Below are 12,299 nucleotides of genomic sequence, written 5' to 3'. Positions count from 1 at the left end.
GTTTCTTCTATCAGCCTATTAAAGCTAGCCACATAAGAAACTATGGCGGTCATTACAGCATTGGCGGTATAAGGCGCTTACCGCCGTGCAGAAGACCGCCAATACACCGCCACATCCGCGGTAGACCGACACAGCTATTATGACACACATAACGGAATCCGCCGAAATTCAGACACCCACACAAGTCCGCCACACCATAGGTCAGCGATAAACTGGCGGAAACACATCCTCCACCTCCACGGCAACAGAAACACGCCCATGCTATTACGACCCACGAATCCACGCGGCGGTCTTTCAACCGCGGTATTCCATTGGCGGTACACACAGCCGCGCTCAAAATACACACACATATACAAAACACCGCCACATTGGACATTTCGAAATACACACACCTGATACACATACAAACAACACTCCCACACACCCAACACAATATAAAACACACACCCACATCACCCACAAACCCCTACAACCAGAATTTCTGAGAGAAGGCCATAAAGACAGCACAGCTATTGACAACCCCATCACACAGAGGCACACAACACCATCACCCACACTACATCCACGCACAAAACATCACATACCACTACACTCACCACACTCATCACCACATACACCACCCCACACATCACACCCACCACCCCATGGCACGCCAAAGACACCCCGCTTCTCCGAGGAGGAGCTCAGGGTCATGGTGGATGAAATCGTACGGGTAGAGCCACAGCTATTTGGCTCACAGGTACAGCACACATCAATAGCCAGGAAGATGGAGCTATGGCGCAGAATAGTCGACAGGGTCAACGCCGTGGGACAGCACCCAAGAAATAGGGAGGACATCAGGAAGAGGTGGAATGACCTACGGGGGAAGGTGCGTTCCACGGTCTCAGGCACAACATCGCAGTGCAGCGGACTGGCGGCGGACCCCCACCTCCTCCCCCACAACTAACAACATGGGAGGAGCAAGTCCTGACCATCTTGCATCCTGAGGGCCTCGGAGGAGTCGGTGGAGGATGGGACACTGGTAAGTCAATTCTTAACTATCACATCCCCAACCCTACCTGCATGCTATCACACACCCCCACCCTCACACCCTCCCCTATCACCCCAAATCCTCACTAATCTACCCATGACACCAACCACCCATCCCAACACCAAGCCCTGCATGACAAAACAAAGCATGGACACCCATCACTAAAGCATGCCCACTGCACATACCCATCACACCCCCCTCAACCTTCATCACACAAGCCCCCACACAGGAATACTAGCACTGGGGTACACGGTCACCCACCCATTGCACACCATGACACACAGAGATGCAATAATCATGCTTTTACACCCCTGCAGTACCACTACCCAACGTCACCAGACAGGAGGGTCCAGACATCTCCACCCCACCCACAGAAGAGGCCCACAGTGATGACAGCTGCTCTGTCCAACTGGAACCAGATGACCAGCCCGGACCATCGTGGGCCTCGGGACAGTCGGTTCCCCTCACGCAGGCACAGGCCACCACAGACCTTCCACCCTCTGGTAACACCAGCACAGCACCCACCCAGCGGGCCCATACCTCCGTCCCCAGGACACGTCAATCAGCGGTGTGTCCACCACTACAGGGAACCCAGGATAACCCACCACCCCAACAACAACAGGGACCTGTGAGCAGTGGCAGTGGGCACACGGTCCAGGGGTCGGAGGCCCAGGAACACAGGGGAACTGGGAGGGCTGATGTGCGACAGGGGGCGGACAGGCCAAGGGAACCCACTCTCCACGAGGCCCTATCCTCCATCATGGGAGCATACCACCACTCCCAGGAGACGATGGCAACGGTCCTGGCCAAGTTTCAGGAGACCCAGCGCATGCAGGAGGAAAAGTATTTGGGGTTCAGGGAGGAACTCAGAACCATCAGCTCTGCCCTGGGCACCATCGTAGGGGTGCTGAAGGAAATACTTAACACCAGGAGGGACACTGTGGCACTCCAAGGGGCCCCTGACACTAGCATGGACGATGAACTGCCCACCACCTCCGCCGGCGCTAGTGGACACGAGGCACCGCCACAGGACCACCACACCAGCACCCCACCCCCTGCAGATGGAGAACCACCCCGCAAGCGGTCCCTGAGATCCAGGAACAAGACAGAGCACGATGCCAAGACCCCCGCCAAGAAATGAGACCACCCTGATTGTCATCCTACTGTCTCACTTTGTAACCCTGTCCATATTGGAACTGCCCCAGCTCCACTTCCTATGCCCATATGGGCAATGCACCTGTGAGACTAATAGACTGGACTCTGCCATGGACATTCCTCCACCATCCCCCCTCACCATTTTACAACCCCCCTCCAATATTGAGCTCTTCAATAAACACCCTTGAAGCACAAAACAATCTGGTTTCAGTCTGTGATTTTGAAAATGTGTATTAGCAATGACAGTGACAAAATGCGTTTTCAAACGTAATGTCAACATACCTATGTCACACATCTCAAGTCCATGAGGAATCTAAGCACATGACACACGTTGGAAACCACACCTGTGAAACCGTAAGGGAAATGTACAACTCAGTGACCATATACAGGTTGAAATCGACAGACAGGGTAGAGGTAGAAGTGTGAAAGTACTTGTAGTAGGCAGGAATGTTTTCTCACCTGTGTGTCACTGGAAATATTGCTGGATAACTGAGTCCCTGTTGTCAATGTCTTCTTTCTCTGCTTCCTCCTCATCACTGTCCACAGGCTCCACAGCTGCCACAACACCGTCATCTGGACCATCCTCCTGCAGAAAAGGCACCTGTTGTCACAAAGCCAAGTTGTGAAGCATACAGCAGGCCACGATGATCTGGCACACCTTCTTTGGTGAGTAGAAAAGGGAACACCTTGTCATATGGAGGCACCTAAACCTGGCCTTCAGGAGGCCGAAGGTGCATTCGATCACCCCCCTAGTCCGCCCATGGGCCTCATTGTAGCGTTCCTCTGCCCTGGTCCTGGGATTCCTCACTGTGGTCAGTAGCCATGACAGGTTGGGGTAACCAGAGTCCCCTAATAGCCACAGACGGTGCCTCTGGAGTTGACCCATCACATAAGGGATGCTGCTATTCCGCAGGATGTAGGCGTCATGCACAGAGCCAGGAAACATGGCATTTACCTGGGAGATGGACTGGTCTGCCAAACATACCATCTGTACATTCATTGAATGATAACTCTTCCGGTTCCTGTACACCTGTTCACTCCTGTGGGGGGGGACCAGAGCTACATGGGTCCCATCAATGGCACCTATGATGTTGGGGATATGTCCAAGGGCATATAAGTCACCTTTTACTGTTGGCAAATCCTCCACCTGAGGGAAAACAATGTAGCTCCACATGTGTTTCAGCAGGGCAGACAACACTCTGGACAACACGTTGGAAAACATAGGCTGGGACATCCCTGATGCCATGGCCACTGTTGTTTAAAATGACCCACTTGCAAGGAAATGGAGCACTGATAGCACATGCACTTGAGGGGGGATTTCTGTGGGATGGCGGATTGCTGACATCAGGTCAGGTTCCAACTGGGCACACAGTTCCTGGATTGTGGCACGGTCAAACCTGTAGGTGATGATCAAATGTCTTTCCTCCATTGTCGACAGGTCCACCAGCGGTCGGTACACCGGAGGATTCCGCCATCTCCTCACATGTCCCAGCAGACGGTGCCTAGGAATGAAAACAGCGACCAGAGTCAAACAACTCAGAGGTATGTACCCACAGTGTACACAGAACACCATTCATCCACAAAATGTGGCCTGTATTTGTGTTGTACGACAAGGCCTAGGTCTGTGTGACGCAGTTAGTAATTAGGGCATGTGGGCCCCTGAAATGGCCTGACCTCAAAAGTGGGACAATGGGATGTGAGGTAACTGCACTGGCGTTGTACACCGCCACGGTAGGCGGTTGAAGACCGCGGCGCAATGCTGCATTGGTTAACATTGGACCCTATGGGTCCCAGGAGCCAATGACGATGTACGCCAGCGGTGATGGTACGCACCGTCGTGGACGTAACTGCTGCGGATGTGACCGCCATTTTCTATCTGTTCAATCACTCGATACCTGATCTTCAACAGGAGAGGACCTACACTGCAAGTGCTGCTGTGACCTCGGTCTGGAAGAGACAATGGCTTGTGCAACTGGGGAAAGGGCCCCTGCCTTCACTGCAGAGGAGTTGGAGAAGCTTGTGGACGGGGTCCTCCCCCAGTACACGCTACTCTACTGTCCTCCAGACCAACAGGTAAGTACACAGGGAGCATGTTGTATGGGCTATGCCTGTGTGGTGAGGGCTGGTTGTAAGAATGAAGGGGGCACAGTTCTGCGTGCATGAAGGACTGTGAATGCATGTGCCACATGGCAAGGGTAGGGATGTGGGCCACTCACTTAGACGGTGCAGTTGTTAATGACTTCTCTTCTTCCCCTGTACATGTCATGTAGGTCAGCACCCACCAGAAGAAGGATATTTGGCGTGCCATCGCCAAAGACGTCCGGACCCTGGGGGTCCACCACAGACGGAGCACCCACTGCCGGAAAAGATGGGAGGACATTTGCCGCTGGAGCAAGAAGACGGCGGAGGCTCAGCTGGGGATGGCCTCCCAACGTGGGAGGGGTGCCCGTCGAACCAGGACCCCCCTGATGTTCTGGATCTTGGTAGTGGCCTACCCTGAGTTGGATGGCCGCTTGAGGGCATCACAGCAGACACAAGGGGGTGAGTACATCATTCAGTGGACTTTGCACGCAGTGAAGGTGTCTGGGTGGGGGAGGAGGGCTGTGGGTTCCCCTAGGCCAGGGCGAGTTCCGTAGGCTAGGCCCCTCCGTAATGCAGGCCATGTGGCACCCCACCCCACCTCTGTAGAGTGCCAAGTACAGGTATTCATGCCCCTGTGTCATCTATGTGTGCAGATGTCGACCATAGCCATGTAGGCCATATCCCAGGAATTGGATCTGCAGAGCCCAACAGCGCGACGTAGTGCAGGGGGCTGCTGTGTCTGTATTGTCCGCCAAAGGTAGCGGTAAGCCATGCACTCAACCTGTCTTTCTTCTGTCCCCCCCCCTTTTTGTGGTCGCCCTGTTCTTGTGTACATCAGCATCATCAGGCGGAGGTACAGTGGCACCGGAGCACGAGGGAGCTGCATCCCACATGGCCATGGAGGGCCACACCACGGACTCAGAATATACCAGTGGGACAGAGGACGAGGGGAGCACCACGGTGGTCACACGATCTGCAACCAGCGACACTGACTCATCCTCCGATGGGAGCTCCCTTGTGGTGGCGGCAACATCTGTGCCCCCCACTTCTACAGGTACAGCCGCCACCCCCCTACCAGCACCGCCCTCCCAGCAGCCCCTCAGCCTTCGCCCCGTGCCCGCTCACCCAGGAGGGTGGGCATCACCTTCGCCCCAGGGACCTCAGCCCCTGTCCCTGTCACCTCTGCTGCCCTCAGTGAGGAGGCCATTGACCTCCTCAGGTCACTCACTGTTGGGCAGTCTACCATTTTGAATGCCATCCAGGGTGTAGAAAGGGAATTACAACACACAAATGCATTCCTGGAGGGCATTCATTCTGGTCAGGCTGCCCTTCATCGAACCCTGCAAACTCTGGCCTCAGCACTGATGGCAGCCATTGTCCCTGTGTCAAGCCTCCCCCCTCAAACTTCCTCCACCCCGACCCAATCCCCTGTACCTCAGCCTATCCCAAGCACATCTACAGACCAGCATGCACACACGTCAACACACAAGGGAAGCTCAGGCAAACATAAGCACCACATATCCCACAGGCACTCACACAAGCATCACACACATACAGACACACCAACATCCACTGCCTCCACTGTGTCCCCCTCGTCGTCGTCTCCCTCCTCCATCCCAGTTTCGTCTACACTGACACCTGCATGCACTACCACTAGAGCAACTACGTCCCGCAGCAGCACACCCACCACCACACCCGGCTCACTTGCACTCACCACCCCCACTCCCATTTACACATCCCCTGTGTCCTCTCCCAGTGTGTCTGTGACGCCCCCTCCCAAGATACACAAACGCAGGCACACACCCACCCAACAGCCATCCACCTCACGACAGCCTCTAGCCCATACACCTGCACCCAAATCCACAAAACTTACACCTCCTACAACCACCACCTCTTACTCCACTCCCAAACCCCCTCCATCTACCTGTACCAGTGTCTCCCAAAAACTTTTCCTGGCCCACCTTAACCTATTTCCCACCCCCCGTCCAACTCATAGGTCCCGTACTAGCACCTCAGCCAAAAATCTCCAGGACTATTGGTGCCTGTTGTTACAGGTATGTGGAGTGCACCGGCCACCAGGACAGCCAGTGTGGCACGGAGCCACAGCACAGCCAGTCCCCCCCCTGTGAAGCAACTGAAGTTGGACAGTGCCCGGCGGGAGAGGGGGAAGACTCCAGCCAGCAAAGCTGCTCACAAGGGTCCGGGGGGGGAGTGTCGACTCAGCTGTGACTCCTCCAAAGGTGGGGAAGGGGCAGAAGAAATCTCCAAAGTCTGGGAGGAGCAGCAAGGCGAAGAGGACCGCCATCATTCCCGCTGCCCAGGAGGCCACCGCCAGCCCCATTGTCACTGGCCAGGAGGCCACCCCCAGAGTCACTGCCCAGGAGGCCAGCCCCATCGTCACTGGCCAGGAGGCCACCGCCAGAGTCACTGCCCAGGAGGCCAGCCCCGTCGTCACTTGCCAGGAGGCCACCTCCAGAGTCACTGCCCAGGAGGCCATCCCCATCGTCACTGGCCAGGAGGCCACCGCCAGCCCCATCGTCACTGCCCAGGAGGCCAGCCCCATCGTCACTGGCCAGGAGGCCACTACCAGAGTCCCTGCCCAGGAGGCCAGCCCCATCGTCACTGGCCAGGAGGCCACCGCCAGAGTCACTGCCCAGGAGGCCAGCCCCATCGTCACTGGCCAGGAGGCCACCGCCAGAGTCACTGCCCAGGAGGCCAGCCCCATCGTCACTGCCCAGGAGGCCACCGCCAGCCCCATCGTCACTGCCCAGGAGGCCACCGCCAGCCGCAGAGTCACTGCCGAGGAGGCCACCGCCAGCCCCAGAGTAACTGCCCAGGAGGCCACCGCCAGCCACAGCCCAGCTGGCCAGGAGGACCCCGCAAGCCACACCCCAACTGACCAATGAAGGACCGCCAGCCACAGCCCTGCTGGGCAATGAAGGACCACCTTGGCAAGCACCGCTGAACAGGCCAGGGACAGCTGAACATGGCAAACACCGCCATGGAATGCACCGCTGAACAGGTCTGACACTGGCAACGCAAGCACCACTGAACAGGCCAGGGACCGCTGAACAGGGCAAAGACTGCCATGGAATGCAACGCTGAACAGGTCTGACACTGGCAACACAAGCACCGCTGAACAGGCCAGGGACCGCTGAACAGGGCAAAGACCGCCATGGAATGCACCGCTAGCCCATTTGCGGCAGGGGCAGTGATGCAACTGGGACCGTCACGGGGTGTGTGCTGCACTCTGGGCACCAGTCCCCCTCCAGAACCAGTGGAGACTGTTATCCACTTGAGAGACTGTGGCTTTGCACTCCCCAGGATGGTACAGTGGGCAACCCACCCACTGCAGAGACTTGAGAGACTGTGGCTTTGCACTCCCCAGGATTGAACAGTGGGCAACCCACCCACTGTAGAGACTTGAGAGACTGTGGCTTTGCACTCCCCATGATGGTACAGTGGGCAACCCACCCACTGTAGAGACTTGAGAGACTGTGGCTTTGCACTCCCCAGGATGGTACAGTGTGCAAACCACCCACTGCAGAGACTTGAGAGACTGTGGCTTTGCACTCCCCAGGATTGAACAGTGGGCAACAGACCCACTGCAGAGACTTGAGAGACTGTGGCTTTGCACTCCCCAGGATGGTACAGTGGGCAAACCACCCACTGTAGAGACTTGAGAGACTGTGGCTTTGCACTCCCCAGGATGGTACAGTGGGCAACCCACCCACTGTAGAGACTTGAGAAACTGTGGCTTTGCACTCCCCAGGATTGAACATTGGGCAACCCACCCACTGTAGAGACTTGAGAGTCTGTGACTTTGCACTCCCCAGGATGGTACAGTGGGCAAACCACCCACTGTAGAGACTTGAGAGACTGTGGCTTTGCACTCCACAGGATACATCAATGGGCATGGAGCCCCCTCGTGGATCTGGCGTGGTGCACTCATCCACTCTTCCCTTCCCCCTGAGGTGCCTGTTGTATTTCTATCTGATGCCCCTGCAGTGTTCTCTCCGTTTTGATCATGTATCTTGTGAGGGCCTCGCCCATGCTTTTTGGGCCCAGTGGTCCACGGACAATGAATGGTGCATTACCTGCACTACTAATCGTGGTGTATATTTTGTTTAATGTGTATATATATATATATATATATATATGTATATATTTGCTTACTGTATTTTGATATATTACAATGGTTCATCTCATTTCCTTTTGTCTTTGCATTCTTCCGGGGGGGTTGGGAGGTTACTGTAATGTATAGATATGCATTGGGGTGTGTGTTGTAGTGGGTGAGGGTCGGGGTGGGTGTTGGGATGTTGGTTGTGTGTGTCCCTGTGTTTTTGCCTCCCCCTCCCCTATGTCGTAGGTGCAGTTCTCACCGTGGTCTTCGCCGCCGGCGTTGATGATCCTCGTATAGGAGCAGAAAGACTATTGCTGGCAGAATATGGAGTTCCGGCTCCATGGTGTCGTCGTTAACCGTGGAGTGTGTAGAGGTGAGCGTTTTCCCTTTGAAATGGCTGTTTCCACCGTGTTTTTATCCGCGGTGAATCCGCCCCGGAAAAGGTGGCAGATTGGTAGGTTGTGATACTGTGGCGGTACATTGTCCTCCGCCTGTTTGTTGGCGGTGACTGCTGCGCTGTTTGTCTGTACCGCCATGGTGGTCGGTGTGTTAAAGTGTCTGTCTTTGTTGGCGGTTTCCGCCACGGTCATAATTCCAATTTTGAAACCGCCGGCCTGTTGGCGGTTTTACTGCCGCTTTAACACCGTCCGCCAGGGTTGTAATGACCACCATAGTGTATTATGGTTGTATTGTAAAAGGTTTGCAGCTGCTGCTTCTTGCGGGCGGGCGGGTGGGCAGGGGACACTCCTCCACCATAGCTGAGGAGCCGCCCCTGTTGTTTCTAGAGTTTTGAAGGCCGAAGCAATTATATTTTCCGTATCTCATTGACAATTTTAGTTGAAGGGGTTCTGGCAGAAGATTCAAAGAGATTGCTTTCTTAGGGGGTCATTACGACCTCGGCGGTCTTTTAAAAAAACAGCCGAGGCCGCGGGAGACAGAATACTGCCATTGCCGGCGGTATTTCTGTCTCCCTATTATGACATTTCCGCTGGGCCAGCGGACGGTAACAGTGTTACCGACCGCTGGCCCAGCGGAAATGTCACATCAACATTGCAGCCGGCTCGTAATAGAGCCGACGGCAATGCTGATGTGCAGCTGGTGCATGGGGGCCCATGCACTGCCAATGCCAAGTGCATGGGCAGTGCAGGGGCCCCCAGGGGCACCCCAAGTCCCCTTACCGCCGGCCTTTCCATGGCGGTGTGTACCGCCATGGACAGGCCGCGGTCGGGGATTCATAATCCCCAAGGCAGCAGTGCTTGCACCGCTGCCCTGGGGATTATTTGGCGGGAAAATGGAGGGGCCGGCGGTATGGCCGTGGCAATTCCGCCACGGTCATAATTGCTGGTGGAACACCGCCAGCCTGTTGGCGGTGTTACCGCCAACATACCGCCGGCCGCCAGGGTCGTAATGACCCCCTTAGTGTACCTCATTCTAACCATAGTGGAGTCAGAGCACAGACACCCCTGAGACATAGAGGAGTCAGCCACAATGGAAGTCCATCCCAGCATAATGTTGTCAGCCTTAGGTAAGGAGCATTGCCGGGAATGAAGCATGTCTCTTAGTTTGGGTGAGTTCCAGCATCCTTTTAGTCAATAGGTTGCATTGATTAATAACTCGTATACCAGGAAAGGGTCTCTCAGGTTACAGAGTGACCTGCTTTTTGTCACTTATGACTCTTAGGGGGTCATTACAACATTGGCGGTAAAAGGCGCTTACCGCTGTGCAGAAGACCGCCAATACACCGCCGCGGCGGCGGTAGTCCGCCACATCTATTATGACACACATCTCGGAATCCGCCGAAATAAAGACACCCACACAACTCCACCACACCAAAGGTCAGTGTTAAACTGGCGAAAACAAAACCTCCACCTCCACACCAACAGAAACACGCCATGTCTTTCAACCGCGGTATTCCATTGGCGGTACACACCGCCGCGCTCAAAATACACACACATCTCCAAAACACCGCCACATTGGACAATTACAAATACACACACCTGATACACATACAAACACCACTCCCACACACCCATTACAATATAAAACACACACCCACATCACCCACAAACCCCTATGACCAAAATTTACAGACAAAGGCCAGAGAGACAGCGCAGCCAAGACAACATCACCATACAGAGGCACACAACACCATCACCCACACCACATCCACGCACAAAACACCACACACCACTACACATCACCACACACATCTACACTCTCACCGCCCCACACAGCACACACACGACCCCATGTCACGCCAAAGACACCCCCGCTTCTCCGAGGAGGAGCTCAGGGTCATGGTGGAGGAAATCATCCGGGTAGAGCCACAGCTATTTGGCTCACAGGTACAGCACACCTCCATAGCCAGGAAGATGGAGCTATGGCGCAGAATCGTGGACAGGGTCAACGCTGTGGGACAACACCCAAGAAATAGGGAGGACATCAGGAAGAGGTGGAACGACCTACGGGGGAATGTGCGTTCAACGGTCTCCAGGCACAACATCGCGGTGCAGCGGACTGGCGGCGGACCCCCACCTCCTCCCCCACAACTAACAACATGGGAGGAGCAAGTCTTGACCATCATGCATCCAGAGGGCCTCGGAGGAGTCGGTGGAGGATGGGACACTGGTAAGTCAAATCTTAACTATCTAATCCCCCACCCTACCTACATGCTATCACACCCCCCCACCCTCACCCCCTCACCTATCACTCCAACTCCTCACTATTGTACTAAGAACACAAACCACCCATCCCAACACCAAGCCCTGCATGACACAACTAAGCATGGTCACCCCTCACTAAAGCATGCCCACTGCACATACCCAGAACACCCCCTAACCATCATCACACAAGCCCCCACACAGGAATGCTAGCACTGGGGTACACAGACACCCACCCTTTGCACAACATCACACACACACATGCTATAATCATGCTCTTATGCCCCTGCAGGAACCCGAAGGACCGTCACCACACCAGAGGGTCCAGACAACACCACTCCACCCCCAGAAGAGGCCCACAGTGAGGATAGCAGCTCTGCCCCCCTGGATCCTGATGACCAGCCCGGACCATGGTGGGCCTCGGACAGTCGGTTCACCTTGCACAGCCCAACACTGACCTTCCACCCTCTGGTAACACCAGCACAGCACCCACCCAGCGGGCCCAAACCTCCGTACCCAGGACAGGTCAATCAGCTGTGTGTCCACCACTACAGGGAACCCAGGAGAACCCACCACCCCAACAACAACAGGGACCTGGGGGCAGTGATAGTGGGCACACGATCCAGGGGACGGAGGCACAGGAACACAGGGGAACTGGGAGGGCTGCTGTGCGACAGGGGGCGGACAGGCCAAGGGAACCCACTCTCCACGAGGCCCTATCCTCCATCATGGGAGCATACCACCACTCCCAGGAGACGATGGCTACAGTCCTGGCCAAGTTTAAGGAGACCCAGCGCCTGCAGGAAGACCAGTATTTGGGGTTCAGGGAGGAGCTCAGGACCATCAGCTCCGCCCTGGGCACCATTGTAGGGGTGCTGAAGGACATACAAAAAACCATGAGGGACACTGTGGCACTCCAAGGGGCCCCTGACACTAGCCAGGACGATGAACTGCCCACCACCTCCGCCGGCGCTAGTGGACCGAACGCCCCACCACAGGACCACCACAACAGCACCCCACCCCCTGCAGATGGACAACCACCACGCAAGCGGTCCCTGAGAGCCAGGAACAGGACAGAGCAAGATGGCAAGACCCCCGCCAGAAAATGAGACCACCCTGATTGTCCCCCCACTGACCCACTTTGTTACCCTGTCCATACTTGAACTGCCCCAGCTCCACTTCCTATGCCCAGATGGGAAAAGCACCTGTGAGACTAATAGACTGGACTCTGCCATGGACATTCCTCCAC

The sequence above is a fragment of the Pleurodeles waltl genome, chromosome 5, assembly GCF_031143425.1.
Source record: "Pleurodeles waltl isolate 20211129_DDA chromosome 5, aPleWal1.hap1.20221129, whole genome shotgun sequence".
Classification (NCBI taxonomy): Eukaryota; Metazoa; Chordata; class Amphibia; order Caudata; family Salamandridae; genus Pleurodeles; species Pleurodeles waltl.
Note: the sequence above shows the minus strand (reverse complement) of the source record.